We start from the raw sequence: 19,979 nt of genomic DNA on the forward strand, positions 1-19,979 counted from the left end.
AGGGACCTCGGTTTTTCGTCTCATCCGAAAGACTAGCACTTGAACCCACCACCTAGGTTAGGAAAGGGGGGAGAAAATTGCTAACGCCCTGACCCAGGGTCGAACTCGCAACCTCTCGCTTCCGAGCGCAAGTCAGTGCGTTACCACTCGGCCACCCAGTCCTTGTGGTGGATACGGGCTGTGCTCTCATGTGTTTTTTGGTTCCACGGATTCAGTAAGGTTGCCAACTTTTACTCTATTTTATATGGAGCCGTGTAAACACCTCATAAGCGAGTAAGTTTGATGTTTTTCAAATCACTCTTTGCAAGTTTTGTCATTTTTCCCCAGATGTGACACCCGGTCTAGTGACAGACGAAATGCTTGTACAAACTTCACGTGCACCTCGCTATTTCTATGTGTAACTGTGTTGCTCTTCTGGTCCACTGAACCATATCTGTGACGCGTCACGGCTTGTCTACAGTCACAGTCACAGCTGCCGTGTAAAGGCAGAAGGAAGCAAGACCATGAAACATAGTTTCGAGAAAATCGACATTTTCTGTTTGCATCACTGTTTTGGAATGAAAAGCTTTAAATGATTTTTTTGTTTGCTGATAACATGCAGGGCATTATTGTGCGTTTCTGCTATGAATATTAAAACCCTCACTTCATCACTTAGAAATAATGATTTTTGTGGACTTACTGCCCTTTGCCGAATTAATTCCCCAAACTCATTCACTTAAAAATAATGGTAAAAGGCAGTAAGAGGACATACTGCTTTCTGCCAAATTATATCCCGACTTGTTTGTTTGTTCGTTCATGGGCTGAAACTCCCACGGCTTTTACGTGTATGACCGTTTTTACCCCGCCATTTAGGCAGCCATACGCCGCTTTCGGAGGAAGCATGCTGAGTATTTTCGTGTTTCTATAACCCCGAACTCTGACATGGATTACAGGATCTTTTTCGTGCGCACTTGGTCTTGTGCTTGCGTGTACACACGGGGGTGTTCGGACACCGAGGAGAGTCTGCACACAAAGTTGACTCTGAGAAATAAATCTCTCGCCGAACGTGGGGACGAACTCACGCTGACAGTGGCCAACTGGATACAAATCCAGCGCGCTACCGACTGAGCTACATCCCCGCCCATATCCCGACTTAAATCTTATTTTAAACAAGAAATTCCTCCGAGGTAGGAAAAACACCCCCGTCCTTACCATTCTCACTGCCACCAACTGAGAAGGTTATTTCCCTTTGACCATTAATATGTCCCTCTATAAGTCCTTGTAGAATCTTAATCCACCAATAACTACCTAACCGTGTGTTTGACTGGTCCCAATTTTTGTAAGGACCGTCTCAGGAATGTATAGAACCTGTTCACCAAGTTTGGTGACGATCGGTCCGTTCATTCTTGAGATCTATATGCGAACACAAACACACAAACAAACACATCGACCGAATCCTATACACACCCCTATAACGGGGGTGTAAAAAATGGCAAAAAGCAGCATTGGACTTACTGCTTTCTGCCATATTATATCCTAACGTTATATCTGGCTGAGAAAAAGGCATAAAGCAGCAAGTGGACTTACTGCTTTCTGCTAATTTATTATCTCAGAAATTTGAAAGTTAAAGAAATACACGCAACACTGCTTTTGGAACGTTTTTCAAATGTGACTTTACGTCCAGTGATTTCGTGATTTTCTGAATGCACAAACAACTTCCTTGGTACACACACACCACACACACACACACGCACACACACACACACACACACACACGTCTTCTGTTTCTTTATCCGATCTGCAGGTGTATGCCGGTGAATCTTTTTCCACCTCCCCTCCCCTCCCCCTCTAGCACCTATCTCCCCCTAGCGCCTACCGTCCATCTTAACTCCTTCCTCCCCCCTAGCCCCTACTTCCTACCCCCCCCCCCCCCACTTCCTATCTCTCCCATCCTACCGCCCATCTTACCCCTTCCCTACCCCATTCTATCTCCCCCCCCCCTAGCACCTACCCCCCCCCCCTGGTACCCTCCCTATCCTCCTACCCCCCCCCCCCCCCCCCCACTACCCTACCCCCATGTTACAAGTTTATGCTTTTATTTTCTTATCAAGTAAAGTTCTTCATTTTGTCGATGAAACTACTGATTGAATGCCGTGATTTCGGTTATTGCGACTAGTTTCTCAGTATAATTTTTTCCCTGACTTTTGTCTCTGTCTCTCTGTCTGTTTCTGTCTGTCTGTTTCTCTGTCTGGATGTTACGAAGCGGTTTACTCGTATTTGTGGTAATGTGTATTGTTGTAAATAGAATAGACTATAGCGATGGTCAGACATTGGAAAGGGCTATAGGCTGCATACCGTCGCGTTGACCGCAGTTGAACCTTTGTGTAACTGACAAGGTTTTTCACGTGCAAGTAATGCAGGCGACAGCTCACTGGCAATGTCATAGCAAGAACGACTTTGTAAAATCAGTCGCCGTCAAGGAGCCAAGCTCGACTCATGTTTTTCGTAACACGTTAGCAGACGGGCTCCTGTTTTAGGTATCTGACTGAAGAAGGATGAAGACTGACGAACTTTCCCTATCAGTCTACGTGATATCTTCCATTTTCATATTCATGCCAGGCCGGCGACTGTACTAAATGTTGGCTTTACACTCTTTTGAGTGTTTCCAACTGGAGGGTTTCATCGACGGAGGCTGAACTGAACCAGTCAACTGCAGCTTGGTGTACATGACCATGGCATGGAGAGCTGGCAGGGTTCTACAGTTAGCCGCCGAGACGAACTGGAAGGATCAAGGACTACGTCAAGCAATGGTCGCGGTGTCGTGAGGACTGGTGCATCCTTGTCAGTCGTCTGAAGGACTTACAGCCATACCAACATCTTGAGGGCCGAAAGATGGCAGTAGGGTAACGTACAGTAGAATACCTATTCGTCTTACCTGTTAAGCTGCTTTGTTTGAGCCAAAAGGTGTCTGCGTCTTGGACTGTAGAGTTTCTTGCGGTGTTGTCGGCCTAGGGTACTGGTCGAAGCCGGAAATGATTTTGTGATGTAAAAAGCTTTGTAAACTAATAATAATTAGTCTTGGCAGTGTCAAGATCCATTTAACACCAAGTTCCTTTGCGCGTATGATGAGACAGCTGAAACTAGCAGAATGTGGGAGCGTCAGCTTCTTTGACGACATTCTGGTGTCAAGCGTAGGCTGGGAGGAACACCTGAAGTCGCTAGACAAGCTTTTGACGAGGCTAGGTGAGTTTGGCTTGACTGCAAGACCAACGAAGGTGGAAGTAGGCTTCCAAGAGATCGAGTTCCTAGGTCACATGATAGGGATGGGAAAGATGAGGCCTGTGGACAAGAAGGTCACCAAGATCTTGAAGCTAGAGACACCTAGAACAAAGAGACAGGTGCGGGCGTTGGTGGGACTTGCAGGGTACTATAGAAGGTACATTCCAGGTTTCAGTCAGCTCATGGTTCCTTTGACTGAACTCACAAAGAAAAACAAACCAGCAAAGGTCCAGTGGACTGACCAGTGTGAGACAGCATTTCAGACCGTCAAACAGAGATTGTCAGAACAGCCTGCGGTAGCTCTTCCTGACTTTGACAGACCGTTCACGGTCAGAACAGATGCGTCAGGAACAGGCATTGCTGGGGTGTTGATGCAAACAGATGATGAAGGTCATATCCACCCAGTGATGTACGCTAGCAGGAAACTCTTGGACAGAGAAACAACTGAGGTACTCGGCGATAGAACGGGAATGTCTAGCTTTGGTATGGGCGATAGATAAGTTCTCACGCTATCTGACAGGCAGGTACTTTGTCGTAGAGACTGACCACAGACCGTTGACGTATTTGCAACGCAGCAAGACCACAAACAGTAGGTTGATGAGGTGGGCGTTGGCGTTGCAGGAATACCAGTTCTCGGTCATGCCAATCTGTGGTACTGACAATCTGGAGGCAGACATCTTGTCTAGACTGGGTTGAGGATGATTGTTGTCGCTTGCTGTTTCATTCATGATATTGTTTTGTACACAGCTTCTGAACATGACCCCTGTATATAATTCTTTTGACTTTTTGGATAATCTCTGATCGAGATTCAGAAAATTTCATCGTTTTTTCAACAATTCATTTTCTTTTGAGGAAAGGGGGTGATGTTACGAAGCGGTTTACTCGTATTTGTGGTAATGTGTATTGTTGTAAATAGAATAGACTATAGCGATGGTCAGACATTGGAAAGGGCTATAGGCTGCATACCGTCGCGTTGACCGCAGTTGAACCTTTGTGTAACTGACAAGGTTTTTCACGTGCAAGTAATGCAGGCGACAGCTCACTGGCAATGTCATAGCAAGAACGACTTTGTAAAATCAGTCGCCGTCAAGGAGCCAAGCTCGACTCATGTTTTTCGTAACACGTTAGCAGACGGGCTCCTGTTTTAGGTATCTGACTGAAGAAGGATGAAGACTGACGAACTTTCCCTATCAGTCTACGTGATATCTTCCATTTTCATATTCATGCCAGGCCGGCGACTGTACTAAATGTTGGCTTTACACTCTTTTGAGTGTTTCCAACTGGAGGGTTTCATCGACGGAGGCTGAACTGAACCAGTCAACTGCAGCTTGGTGTACATGACCATGGCATGGAGAGCTGGCAGGGTTCTACAGTTAGCCGCCGAGACGAACTGGAAGGATCAAGGACTACGTCAAGCAATGGTCGCGGTGTCGTGAGGACTGGTGCATCCTTGTCAGTCGTCTGAAGGACTTACAGCCATACCAACATCTTGAGGGCCGAAAGATGGCAGTAGGGTAACGTACAGTAGAATACCTATTCGTCTTACCTGTTAAGCTGCTTTGTTTGAGCCAAAAGGTGTCTGCGTCTTGGACTGTAGAGTTTCTTGCGGTGTTGTCGGCCTAGGGTACTGGTCGAAGCCGGAAATGATTTTGTGATGTAAAAAGCTTTGTAAACTAATAATAATTAGTCTTGGCAGTGTCAAGATCCATTTAACACCAGGTTTTTGCGTGTGTGAGTGCGTGTGCGCTTGTGCCTTGTAAGCTACGGTAGCGGACAACTATTCAGATTACATTCAAGTCTGTAAACAAATACTAAATTTATAGAGTTGTGTAGAGGCATTTATGATTGTCTAAAAACCGGGCTATACCACTCCATAACACTGTGTCTGTCTCTATCTGTGGCACTCTCTCCAGTCTCGCGCGCGCTCGCCGCTCGTTCGGTACACACGTTAAAAGGGTGACGCGCCAACGCTCGTGTGTGTGTGTGTGTGTGTGCATGTGAGTGTGTATGTGGGTGTGTTTGTGTGGAGAGCAATTCCCCCCAAAATAATGGACAGATCATCATACATCTTCACATTCAAATTATTCAAGTTAATATCCTCAACGTGACCTTTTTTTCTCTCTCACTTTTTCGATACATTTTTTGATGGTGTCATATCCGTTTTTTTTATTTTTTATTAATAAAAGTCGAGGCGGCACTGTAACGTCCTTTTTTTCAAGTTTCGCTTCATTGAGCGACAGTTTGCAAAAACATTCTTATAAAAGTCCCGACTATTGGATTACATTTCAACTCGGAAGCCTACAAATTATGTGATCAGTTTTTATTAATTGAAGTTTTCATTGAAGTAAAATTTAAGCTTATTGATTAAAAAATGATCGTATCGAATTATTTATTATCTCCCGAATCCGTAAATATATACATCTATCTTCTATCTATCTATATATATATACGACTTGTGTCTGTCTGTGTGTCTGTGTGTCTGTTCGCGATGCACGGCCAAAGTTCTCGGTCGATTTTTTTCAAATTTGGAGACCGTATTCAGCTACACCCCGGACACAACCTCAGCGCTGAACCGATTTTGGTTTTTCTGTAGATCCACTATATGCATTCCCAGTAACTCTTCCTTATCTTCTCCAGTGTTTTGTTTTGCGCGTTTATCTCCCTTCCTTCGTGTGGCGTCAATCCATATTCCCGTTACTACGTTACTATTTTTAGAAGGTCACTGCACGTTACTATTTTTAGATCTCCCTTCCTTCGTGCGCAGCCTGGTATTCATTTTGAACTCAAAGCCATGACGTTCCCTACACAAGGCTTTGATAACGAACGGATAAGGGGCGTAACTCCTTTGTCATATTACAGTTGAAAATTCAAAGCGGGTCGGCTTCACATACTCAATTTCTTGGCATCAGAGGCTTGACATAAATTAGGAAAACAAATGGTTGGACCCATCATGGACCAACTAAAACGCTGTAGGGCAGAATTAATATTTTGATGGTATTTTTGAACGTAATTCTCAGCGTCACTGTAGGAAGTGGCGTTCTCAGCGTGCAGAAAGTGAGCGTCAAGTCCCTTTGTATCAACAACTGCGAAAATCTTTGCATCTTTGAATGAATCAAAACGCACAAGTAGTAAGTAGATTCTCTTCTGTTAGTCCTTTACATCAAAATGTTGATTCATGTTCTGTGACATCGTCGAAATTGACATAATTCGCTTTAATAGTTTTAAAGAGAGAGAGAGAGAGAACAAGAACAAGAACAAGAACAAATCTTTAATTGTCTAATTGTCCCTTACAATAGTGGTTAAAATAACAGCAATAGTCCCAAGTAAAAAAGTACCACACTATGTACTATAGTATACCATAGTACTTGTACTATAGTATACTATAGTTTACTATGGTACAAGTACTATGGTACATTGAATTGTACTATGGTATACTATAGTTTACTATAGTACAAGTACTATAGTACATTGAATTGTACTATGGTGTACCATAGTTTACTATAGTACTAGTACTATAGTAAACTATAGTACAAAAAGTACTATAGTACAATACATTAGTGTGTACTATAGTACATTGTGGTACATGTACTATAGTATACTATAGTAAACTATAGTACATTTAAATGTACTATAGTATTTTGAGCACTTTTTTGCCAAAATGTACTATAGTATACTATAGTAAACTATAGTAAACTATAGTTTACTAGAGTACATGTACTACAGTTTACTAGAGTAAAGTGTAGTACAGCGTGGTACTTTCGTAGAGTACATTTGTACTATAGTACTTTTACTATAGTTTACTATAGTACAGCGTGGTATTTTTGGCATGGTACATTTGTACTATAGTACTTTTACTATAGTTTACTATAGTACAGTGTGGTACTTTTGTTGCTGTAGATTTTGTACTATAGTACTTTTACTACAGTTTACTATAGTATACTGCAGTACTTTCTTGAAAAAGTACCATAGCCTTAAAAATTACACTGGATGTAAATGTGGCCCCAAGTTTTGCTGAATCAATTGTTTTGTGTGAATTGAATGTGTGTGTGCACGATCAGGCCACTCGCTGCAGTCAATCTGTCACATTTGGTAGGAAAGTAAAGGTTCATCACATGTTTTAAATTTTATTTTCATTTTTCGGCAGAGCATTAATAGTCAAACTTATGTAAGAACCTTTTAAAATATCCACTAACATGTAAAAGACCCAATTAAATAATAATTTTAAATAAGGTGTCCATCTTGCACAGTGAGTAACCAAGCTGTTGATTTTTGGTAAATGTCCCAATGCAGAAACAGCTTTAATGCAATTTTTTTATAACCCTGTTAACCAGAACAAGTAATAATAAAATGCACGAAACAGATTTATTATAGCACTCTTCTTTGTGGGAATTCATCTTTAGCCATTGAGTATAACTGTTTTATCATCATTGCTTTGTTGTTGTTCTTTAGCCATTTACGTTGAATGACTTGTTATACATTGACATTGATAGTTTTATTCTTCTTCTTCTTCGTCGTTCGCTAGTTAGTTTTTATCATAAGAACCTTTTCAAATTCCTATTTATACATAAATGCATATTTTATATTGTAAAGCAGTATGCATTGTTAGAGGATTTTTTAGTAGCAGTGTTTAAATGTCGAAGCTGCTTTTCCCATTTTTACCCAAGAGACCGACTGTATATTGTGTTATTGTATTTGTCAGACTTGATTGTACCAAGTCCCTACACATGTTGTAATGCGCTTAGAGCCAAATATTTTTGTTTTTTGAAAGGGATAGGCGCAATATAAATACACTTTATTATTATTATTTATTATATTTTCTCAAAATTATCTCCCCTACAGCCAAGTTAAATTTCTATGATTAGCTTTGAAAGTGACCATGCATACATCAGTACATGAAAACTCTGAACAATCAAAGGAGACAATGATTGTCCCTATTATTGACCGGAACTCTACCCCAATCTGAACTTGAATAATGCAAACTATCAAGCTGACTTGATGTCATCTAACCCTGTATGTGTGTGACCTTACACAGATAAAGTTATTGAGTTACTTTCTTTCTTTATTTGGTGTTTAACGTCGTTTTCAACCATTCAAGGTTATATCCCGATGGGGAAAGGGGGGAGATGGGATAGAGCCACTTGTCAATGGTTTCTTGTTCACAAAAGCACTAATCAAAAATTTGCTTCAGGGGCTTGCAACGTAGTACAATATATGACCTTACTGGGAGAATGCAAGTTTCCAGTACAAAGGACTTAACATGTCTTACATACTGCTTGACTAAAATCTTTACAAAAATTGACTATATTCTATACAAGAAACACTTAACAAGGGTAAAAGGAGAAACAGAATCCGTTAGTCGCCTCTTACGACATGCTGGGGAGCATCGGGTAGATTCTTCCCCCTAACCCGCGGGGGGTTATTGAGTTACAACGATCTTGCTTCAAACACATTCAAAATAATACCATTTCTCTGTTATTATTATTAATTTCTGTGAACTTAAAAGTTTATGAGGGTCAATTTTACATGGGTCACATCTACAGGTCATCCAACTTCAATAGCCTGTAAAGTATCAAAAATCTAGCTTTCAAAACATTTCAGAAAAATAAGAACACATGCTTTCGCAACACATCCTTGATATTTGTCAAAAATGTGGTTTTGAAAAAATGCCAAATGTGGTCATGTTTGAAATTGATCAAACCATAGCAGTATGTTAACTTTGTAAATTCTATCCCGAAAACCATCCAAGAAAACAACAATGTTCAATTCTGTCTACCAATTGTAAGTCAGCCTAATTATGCTCCCCATCAGTGACATTCTCCTGACCTGGTGAGTCAAAACTCACTTAATGTCCAATGGAGAGTTTTCAGCATGCAACCAGAAAGTATATAGTGTGGTGTTATGTCCCTTTTTTTCAAAACAGGGTTATATATGGTCATGGCTCAGAAAAGGTGTCCAATTTGTGGGACACTTGAGTCACAAATACAAACTCTTGGATTACTTTCCATTTTGGGGTCCAGCAAAACTGTTTATGTGTTTAGTTGTGTCTGGGCAGTAACAATGTATTTTCATCAATTACTGCGGAATGAATTGCATTTTAAATTTTAACTGGAGTGTGTTACATAACACCGTGTCACACATTGTTTTCTAATATACAGTTAACAGTAAACCTATTACACAATAAAAGTTAACTGCATTAGTTAGTATCTACCTTGATCTTCATTTGTGAAAAGTGGCATTCCCCGACAGCAATAATCTGCATATCTAGGTACCCTAGGAATGTGTGTATGTTACATGAACACCAATAAACAAAACAACGATCAAACAAGTACTCAAAGAACTGAAAAGATTACTGTTTCAGCAGTCAATCAATTCTTAGTTCCACACACTTCATACGGACAGTCTGCAAAAAAAATCAAATCAGAACAAGATGTGAAAATGTATTCAAACAAAAATCAACTTTCTGTGTCTCACAACACAGACATTCAAAACTGCTAAATTCCTATTTATTTTACACACACAACCTTAGAAATACATGTAATGGGAAGAGAAACAAGTACATAATAGTAAAGAGTTGAAATGCATCAATGATACCGGACCCGTTATTCCCATTATCAGTTATCTGTCAAGTCATTCCTAAAAGTTTCCAATGAGTGTGTTACATTTCACCAAAAAAATCAAACTTTAGGACACTGTCAAGATATTCACATGAAAAATGCATGCAAAAGAATGAAAAATGAAAGAGCAAAACCATAACAACCTAACAATGATGTCTTATGACTTCTACCATGCTCCAATTCACAATACAGAGAAGATTTTCTCACTTTTAACGCTGAGTGTGTTACATTTCACCAAAAAAGTCTTACTTCACATTATTTTGTAAGGTATAAAGCATATATCCATCCACTTGGTAATGAAAACAATACACTGTGCAAAAAAACTTGATAAACCCAACAAAAAAATCTTAGGTTGAAGGCGGATTTTGAAGTTATCAAGGAAAATGCTGTTTATTCGCCAATGAGTGTGTTACAAAACACTGTCATAACATGAACAAAACGTTGTTCATATTCAGTGCATTCAGTTAATTGTGAAATTAATTATAAGAATGACACCATGGTTGCTACACAACTATTGAAACTATTGTTGACACATTCCGACAGCAATAATCTGCATATCTCGGTACCCTAGGCAAGTGTGTGTGTTACATGAACACCAATAAACAAAACAACGATCAAACAAGTACTCAAAGAACTGAAAATTACCAATCCTTCAAAGTAAATTGTAACAAGAAGGGCAAAGCCCATACGACTCACATGCTTGACCTTGACCTTTACATGACCTTGACCTTCAGGGTCAAGGTCAAATAACTAAACCTAGCAATGACATCATACACTAAGAACTGCTTTACACATTTTTCCTACCAAAATACATGTGACCTTGACTCAAGGTCAAGGTCATCCAAGGTCATGCAACACAAAGCTGTTAATTCAAGACATAGGAAGTACAATGGTGCTTATTGGCTCTTTCTACCATGAGATATGGTCACTTTTAGTGGTTCACTGCCTTATTTTGGTCACATTTCATAAGGGTCAAAGTGACCTTGACCTTGATCATATGTGACCAAATGTGTCTCATGAGGAAAGCATAACATGTGCTTTTAAGTTTGAAACAGTTATCTTCCATAGTTCAGGGTCAAGGTCACTTCAAAATATGTATACAATCCAACTTTGAAGAGCTCCTGTGACCTTGACCTTGAAGCAAGGTAAACCAAACTGGTATCAAAAGATGGGGTTTACTTTGCCCTATATATCATATATAGGTGAGGTATTCAATCTCAAAAACTTCAGAGAAAATGGGAAAAATGTGAAAAATTTTTTAGACAACATTTATGGCCCCTGCGACCTTGACCTTGACGCAAGGTCAAGATGCTATGTATGTTTTTTGGGGCCTTGTCATCATACACCATCTTGCCAAATTTGGTACTGATAGACTGAATAGTGTCCAAGAAATATCCAACGTTAAAGTTTTCCGGACGGACGGACGGACGGACGGACGACTCGGGTGAGTACATACTCACTTTTGCTTCGCATGTGAGTCAAAAAAACACTCTAATTCAAAACAATAAACGCAGACATCATTTTCTGTTTACTTGATTCATTCCTTACTTTGTTCCAGCAAGATTTAATTAATTTTCAAGATAACTGTACAAACTATTGGAGTGTGTTACCTCTCACGATGTGCGAGTGGTGTGAGTAACACACTCAACACTGTTCCTAAAAAAACCACTCTAATTCAAAACAATAAACGCAGACATCATTTTCTGTTTACTTGATTCATTCCTTACTTTGTTCCAGCAAGATTTAATTAATTTTCAAGATAACTCTACAAACGATTGGAGTGTGTTACCTCTCACGATGTGCGAGTGGTGTGAGTAACACACTCAACACTGTTCCTAAAAAAACCCACTCTAATTCAAAACAATAAACGCAGACATCATTTTCTGTTTACTTGATTCATTCCTTACTTTGTTCCAGCAAGATTTAAATAATTTTCAAGATAACTCTACAAACGATTGGAGTGTGTTACCTCTCACGATGTGCGAGTGGTGTGAGTAACGCACTCAATGTAAAAAAACATATATTTCTTTTTCCTGTAATTTATTTCATTAAATTGGCATGAAAACAAAGCACAAGGTGAACTGTATGGAAAGACTATAGAAAAGGCCAGAAAAAACACATGCAATGACATGAACGCTGAATAACTTGGGAAATTGGTTGAATCGTCTCAAACATATGTCTTTAAAAATCAAAATAAAGAAAAATCTTTGTCCTAAAAAATGCAAATTTTATCAAAACAAATCACAATAACACTTCTAACTTTCAGATGAAAAAAAAAGGAAGTAAGTTGTTATTTAGTGAAAATAACAGTGTTTCAAACTGCAGGTGAGTACGTTACATACAACGAAAAACCAGTGGTTTTTATCTTGGCCGTTTACGTCCATCTCCTCCATGCCACACTGAGTTCTGAGTTCGAGACAGTCAATGCAACTTTGTAGCAGACGATAGAACAGTTGTTTCCATCGTTGGAAGTCAGGAACATGTCCATAAACAACTTTGATTTACGTTGTTACTTTTCGCGGTAACACGAAAGTACACAACAACGAACTTAAGACTTATTTTCATTGCTTTGTCTTCTGTGTTTGTGCATATTTTTTGTTTTAAGTAGTAGATTGTTCTTTCTTGTCCAAGTTTATCGCTTAGTTCAACGTCTGTCATCATTATTAAAAGCGCGGCAAAAGCTAAAACTGCCTACGTGACTCCAAACACGAAAAGTAACATACTCACCGTTGGATCTAAACTTGATCTCAGCCGACTGTTGGGGTGAGGTACAGGTTATCGTGCAGTATGTAAACAATAACTAACACCTTCTCTTTCCCTCTCCATCAAGTTCTTATCCAAGCAGTGTGTGTAGTACGCACAAATACGACGTTTCAACACCAAGTAAAAAAGTGTCCCAACTTCCTGCCCAAAAATCGACGTAATTTCACTCTACTATTGCGCCTTGCTCGAAAACAAAGTCATCAAACCTTTCGGTTTCTACCAGAATAGTAACTTTATTCAAATCTGCACCCCGTGTCAGTACTTTCAAAGGTAGAATAAACCACAACTGAGCGTGTGGGGCGTTTAAATGGGGTAAGGGTGGAGTTCGACGCCATTTCTGAGCCGTGACCATATGTGGCAATAATCACATGAAATGTTCTCTGTCCTCCACATCTGTTTGATTTGTGATTGGTGTCCAGATTATTTGCTACAGGCATCTGATTAAGTTTATTGTAGCTGCTGTCCGGTTCCCTTTGCCAGTGATATCTGCTTTCCTGTTCTGTAACTTGTATTTATGTTCGCCGATGGCACCCGCTGAATAGTTTTGGTTGTTCTCCAATGGCATCTAGCTAGCTGCTTTGACATCTGTAAGTGGTATCAAGGTCCTTCACCATGCAGTCATCTGCTGGAAGTGAACAGGAGGCTCTCTTGCTTATGACACCCACACCAGAGCATGGAATGAAACCTGCAATGACACAGCAGTATGACTATGAGAAAGCATGCAGACTGAAGCAAAGAGGGCCAAACTTTAAGAGAATGATAATGAAACCTAACTTAAAGTGCCGTGGCTTTTAGTGCATATATATCTAACTTTTAAAAGTTGTGTCCGTCTGTGTGTGTATTATGATGACTAAAGGCTCCGAAACAGCTGCACCGACTGAGACGGTGGTGGTGGTGGGGGTTTGAAACGTGCTGGTGCGTGTATGTTTGTGCTTGCGTGTGTGCAGGCATGAATATGAATGTCTTTGTCAGTATGTGTGTGTGTGTGTGTGTGAATTTATGAATACAATTGAAGGCACAGTAAGCCTCCCGTAAACCATCACAGATACGGTCAGGCTTTTACACACAGACTACAGTACAAACACCCTTTCATTTAAACACTCACCGATTGAGAACATCCTAGGTGCCCTCCATAAAGAGCGAACAATTTTCAAATAATTTATTTTTGCGTGGTTTATCTTACCCCTGAGCCATCGTGAACCAGTGTGATCCAGTTTCCCTTTTTTCACAATGTAGTCGTCAGTTAGTCATTTGAATGCGACTCCATGTGAGCTTATCTACAATAGCACGTTTTTATGCACGAAACAAACGGCTGTGGTTCACAAAAACTCTAGCGATGGTTTTTGACTGTTGAGAGGAACGGTGATATATGCATAAACCGCCGTCTGCTACGACCCTTGCGTGACCCTGCTTCCGGGCTTTTCTTTTTTCAAACTTTCACAACTTCGAATTGTACTGATCTTGTCTTGATGAACAAGAAGGGCAAAGCCCATACGACTCACATGCTTTACACATTTTTCCTACCAAAATACATGTGACCTTGACCAGGTCATCCAAGGTCATGCAACACAAAGCTGTTAATTCAAGACATAGGAAGTACAATGGTGCTTATTGGCTCTTTCTACCATGAGATATGGTCACTTTTAGTGGTTCACTACCTTATTTTGGTCACATTTCATAAGGGTCAAAGTGACCTTGACCTTGATCATATGTGACCGAATGTGTCTCATGATGAAAGCATAACATGTGCCCCACATAATTTTTAAGTTTGAAACAGTTATCTTCCATAGTTCAGGGTCAAGGTCACTTCAAAATATGTATACAATCCAACTTTGAAGAGCTCCTGTGACCTTGACCTTGAAGCAAGGTAAACCAAACTGGTATCAAAAGATGGGGCTTACTTTTCCCTATATATCATATATAGGTGAGGTATTGAATCTCAAAAACTTCAGAGAAAATGGGAAAAATATGAAAAATAGCTGTTTTTTAGGCAACATTTATGGCCCCTGCGACCTTGACCTTGAAGCAAGGTCAAGATGCTATGTATGTTTTTTGGGGCCTTGTCATCATACACCATCTTGCCAAATTTGGTACTGATAGACTGAATAGTGTCCAAGAAATATCGAACGTTAAAGTTTTCCGGACGGACGGACGGACGTCCGGACGTCCGGATGTCCGGACGTCCGGACGTCCGGACGGACGGACGGACGGACGACTCGGGTGAGTACATAGACTCACTTTTGCTTCGCATGTGAGTCAAAAAAGAATTCTTTTATGATTAAAGAATGTTTGTGTAACAAGCTGTCAATTTATTATTTAGATTTTAAAAGTTAGGTCTAGCGCAAAAACGCACCACGGTCCAAAAACATTCTGATAATCATCGATCCACGGCTATCGCCAGTTTACATCGATAGAATGAGACCAGAAGGGAAGTAACTCATTTTTGACCTGAGTTCAATCGGCAAAATTAATTCTTTAAAAATTGCTCGCTCTTTACGTAGGGCACCTAGGATATTCCCGTTTGGTGAGCGTTCAAATGGAAGGGTGTTTGTACTGTGTGTAAAAGCCTGACAGTATCTGTGATGGTTTACGGGAGGCTTACTGTCCGGGCGTGATTTCCGGTATTGAATATTCATAACAGCCGTCCAGCACCAAAACGAGGCGCCATTGTTGTAGAGGACCAAGTCCACGAAAATAAATTCTTTGAAAATTTTTCATGCTCGACAGAAAGCAGCCAGGATGTTCCCGTTCGGTGAGCGTTCAAATGGAAGTATGCTTGTACTGTATGTAGACGCTCGGGGAGCTCTGTGATGGTTTACGGGAGGCTTACTGTGCCTTTAATGTATACATCTATACACACCCAAGAAGATAAGGCGCTCAGCAGGTCTGCACTCATGTTGATCCATTATGTCGGAAACAGGCAGGAATTGGATCCTCCACCCGACAGTCACTGAGCTACAGTGCTGCTCTCAGCTATAAGCAAGAGAAAGCAGCTTGAGTGTTTCATCGCATATAATTCCAGTGTTTGCATACTCCATAGCGATTAGCTGAAACTATTTAGCTAAAACATTAAACTATTATCAGTGGAATACCAAAGGGGTGGCATATGTCATCCAAAATATAAGGCAATTTAAAGTGTGATTGACGGGACAGAAGCGTTTCAATGACACAAATAGAGAACACTACATAGCCTACTGTGTGTTACTGGGTTTACACAAGTAAAAGTGAATATTATTTCTTCTTCTGTTTCTTCGTTCATGGGCTTAGACTCCCACGTTCACTCATGTGCATTTTTACGTGTATGGCCGCCATTCAGACAGCATACGCCAATTTCGGGGAGGCATGCTGGGTATTTTCGTGTTTCTATAACCCACCGAACTCCCACATGGTTTACAGGATCTTTTCCGTGCGCACTTGGTCTTGTGCTTGCGTGTACAATGCGCCCGTCGTGAATATTTCAATATTTGAAAAGCAATAAGTGTAAATCTGGTGCCACACAGCAAGCCATGAAGTATTCTGTTTTCAATTCCTACGTACCGGAGAGATAACCCATGTAGTAACTAAACCATACACGCACATATGGGCATATCATTGAGGTCATGGCAAGCTGGTCTGGCAGGGACCTTATATATTCCACTGCTCATGATTACAAAGTCACAGATGCAAAGTCATTCTCGTAACACGTCTCGTAACACGTTTGGGTTTGCCATTTTCTCGCGAGTGTTTTGAGAATGAAGTTTGTCTCGGAGATTTTGCATAAGCAGTGGAAAATGACATCCCTGACAGACACGTTGTTTGAACCAACCTCATTTACATGATAGACACGCCTGTGAAGAGATGGTTCATTTATCACATCATGACACATGGGTGGTATCTCTCAGGTAGGCAAAACAATATATATCTAAATGCACCAATTTACCTCAAGCACTCAGCAGGTCTGCACATATGTTGATCCATTAGGTCAAAAAACCACCAGAACTCGATATGTTGTCTTAAAGTCACAGATACAGTGGAACCCCCCAAGGATCCTGAAAAAATAATTAAAAATGAAGAGCCAACACTTGTACAAATTATCTGTCTTTGTACATGTTATACAAGCACATACACAAATAAATCTGCTTGCACTATGCTGGCTTTAGGCATGTGTAATAAAATTATTTTGGGGGAGCTTTTCGATTCAACCGGGAACTTTTGTTGTTGTCAAAAGCAATTTATGCCTCAAACATTCTCCCACTCTAAGACTGAACTATGCATTCAGTATGTGTTGATATCTGACTTAAACTCACAAAAATAACAAAGGCTAGTTTGTAAAAAGACACTGATTTGAAAAGAAAATTTAAATTCAATTACATATTATTATGTACTATATAATCTGTTCTGGGGCTTTTTTCCAGGTCTTTTAAAAAAGGATGTTCACAAACAATAACAAACACATTTTCAATCCAATGAATGTTTGCAGCACTGTCAGCCGGACAGAAATGACAGTATGTTGACAAAGCCGTGATAAAAACATAACCTGCAGTCCTACCTTAGCGCAAAGAAGTATGAATGGTCTCTGTGTACTCTACAATCTCTGACTGTGGCCCTATGTAAAGGTCGAAAAGAGCTGGCTGTGCTTGGCCATTAAGAAAAATTTCAGTTAATTCAGATTTGTACAAGGAGAGCATAAAAGCATACATTCACAGCATGTATGTCTTGTTATTGCTATAGGTCTATATATCTATGCCACAATGACACAGCAAATACGTACATTCATACAGACATATTCATTTACTCATATAATTTAAATTATATAGCACCACAGGAATATGTTAATATCAAAATCTAATATGAAATTTCCAACACACACCCATGAAGTTCAAGCCCTAAGCAGTTCTGCACACATGTTGATCCAGGAGGTCCAAACACACCCTGCACTTGTTGTCCAACAGTCACTGCTCCAGTGAAACCCTCCATTTAGGACCCTGAAAGATATAACAAGTTCCATAAAGTGATACAAAACTCTTTGTTGTTGTCCTTATCTGCTGAAGGAGCACCTCCTGTCGCTTCACAGCATCTGTAACACAAGAGAGGACTGAGTATCCAGCCAGAAATTTCATGACTGTATTTTTATAATGATGATCAACAAAACTTTTCAAGGGCATTTAAAATGATATGACAAATATAAAGTCAGATGCACTTCACCCATTGTTATACTTAAACATAGAACTAAGGCTTGCTCATACAGTGGAACTCCCCTTGTTAGACCTCAAAATATCTGAGAAAAATAGGCCTTAAAAAGGACCCCTGGGTGTCTTAAAAAGGCCGTTGATTGATGATTCACAAAGGTTATTCACAGAAAATATGAAAAAAGCAAGGTCCTAAAAGGGAGTGTGTCTTTAAGTGTGTGTGTCTGTCTGTGCATCACAATTAAGGGCTAAACAAAAACAAACACACACCCAAGAAAAGCAAAATTTGTTTGAAAATTTGATCAAACTCCAAGACAGTGAATCAAACAAGAAATGTCCATCACTGATTCAGAAGCAGTTTATATTTGAATGTATGTGTGTGTGTTGCAAACATTACACAAAAGTGGATCATAAATACCAAATTCAGCTATGCTAGTACAATATAATTGCAAATTACATTAAATTTGAAATGAAATGTTATAATTTGTTGTTAATAATTTACTTACTGGTTAAAGAGTACAACTTTTCACAATTTCAGCACAGAGAATGGAATCCTTGGTGTCTGCTTCCTTTTCTATCTGAATGACTCATTGGTACAGCCATCTGTCATCACCCTGCCGACTGTTCTTTTGACCTGGAGTCCAGAAGCTCCCCCACCAACCCATGGGAGGCAGTTTTGTTTTTCACTAAAAGTAAAAGAATAAAGGTCAAATAGATTTGCACAAAGGAATAAAAAGAGGTTTTCTAGTAATCCAAATAAAGCATGCAGAAATAAAAACACAAAAAGTAACATCAAACAGTTTTGCCTCTTGTGCCCCCAAGACACTGGAATAATTACAGGCCACCAGATAGGCCGTCCATCACTGAAAGTGAACAGAAAAACTTGATGTTTAATTGTGGTGTGTGTGTGTGTCAGTGTGTGTGTGTGTGTGTGTGTGTGTGTGTGTGTGTGTGTTATACAAGTGGTACGGGTAATTTAAGACAAGAGTTTAAAATGTCACTTACTTGTTGTCCCTGTCAGTGTAAACTTTCAGCACAAAGAAGAATGGAAACATTGGTGTTTTTGTCGGTTCCGTTCCAATTGAATGATTTGGTACAGCCATGCCATCAAGTTGATCAACCAGCTCCCTGTTCCTGTTACCAGTTCAACCTCTTTTCCACATTGCCGACAGATTTTTAATCTGAAAAAGTCATGTATACATGTTTTCAAAATGGGAATTTACAAGTAAACAGTTAACGAAATAGTCCGCCTCTGTCACGTACTCCCCACGAACACCACCATGTGGGGCAGCCAGATCCAGATAGAATCAACAAACAAGTAAAACTCAAGTAAAAAACATCAAACTCAAACTCAAGAGAGAAAAAAACCAACCAGACGGCCCAATGGTCACTGCAATTGTATCAGATTCAGATTCTCACAATGGTATAAACTTTGCAAATCTCAAAAATATTCGGATACGGGTAGTGACAGTGATAGTGAAAAAGAGTTGTGGGAGTAAAGAATAATTATACGTACTCCTCACTCGATAGTCGATGACTTGGCAGTTACAGAACTTTGCAAATCACTCGATAACTCCTGAGCGAATCTGGATACGATTACGTGGAAAACTCTTGAAGGCTTACTTCTCAGTCCAGATCCGTCTTCTGCTCTCTGAATTATGGTTACACTCTCTTGGTGGGTTCCTTTCGTGATGTGTGTAGCCCGCTTTTTTCCAATCTCCCTGGTGCAAACACTTTCTTCGTTCGTTCGTTGAAAATCAGTACTAGTGCTGTCCCTTGATTTACTTCGGAGTGGTCTCCTCTTCGATTTTTAAGGGACATAACTCTCGCAAGCGAACACTTTCTTCGTATCGAAAGTAGCCGGCTCAGTTTGTTTTTGTTTTGTTTGGTCTTGTGTTTGATGACTTTGCTAGTCCAATATTTTATGTATATATATACTCAACCAAAACTTAAATGTTTTACTAGTTATTTAATTTTATGAGTTACAGTTCCTTTTAGGTACTGCTCTGTTCATTTTAGCATGTGCATAGAACTATGCAACGCACACAAGTGTGTGTGTGTGGGTGTGTGTGTGTGGTGTGAGTGGTGTGACGGGTGGTGTGTGTGCGTTTACGCAGTATGTGTGTGTATGGGGGATGTGTTGTAGGGGGGGGTGTGGGGGTATATGTGTGGTTGT

General features: G+C 40.0%; 2 long non-coding RNA genes across 2 annotated transcripts; both read right to left on the reverse strand.

The window, feature by feature from the left end:
- Positions 1-11,515: 11,515 nt before the first annotated feature.
- On the reverse strand, positions 11,516-18,456 carry LOC138978631 (uncharacterized). The gene is made up of 5 exons (XR_011459749.1): positions 18,310-18,456; positions 17,485-17,599; positions 16,555-16,663; positions 15,496-15,608; positions 11,516-13,320 (listed from the first exon to the last, which is right to left on the reverse strand). It is a non-coding gene; the product is annotated as an uncharacterized lncRNA (long non-coding RNA).
- A 15-nt stretch (positions 18,457-18,471) lies between these two features.
- On the reverse strand, positions 18,472-19,533 carry LOC138978632 (uncharacterized). Its single transcript, XR_011459750.1, has 3 exons — positions 19,320-19,533; positions 18,809-18,984; positions 18,472-18,489 (listed from the first exon to the last, which is right to left on the reverse strand). It is a non-coding gene; the product is annotated as an uncharacterized lncRNA (long non-coding RNA).
- Positions 19,534-19,979: the final 446 nt, after the last annotated feature.

This window comes from Littorina saxatilis, linkage group LG10 (genome assembly GCF_037325665.1).
Source record: "Littorina saxatilis isolate snail1 linkage group LG10, US_GU_Lsax_2.0, whole genome shotgun sequence".
Lineage (NCBI taxonomy): Eukaryota > Metazoa > Mollusca > Gastropoda > Littorinimorpha > Littorinidae > Littorina > Littorina saxatilis.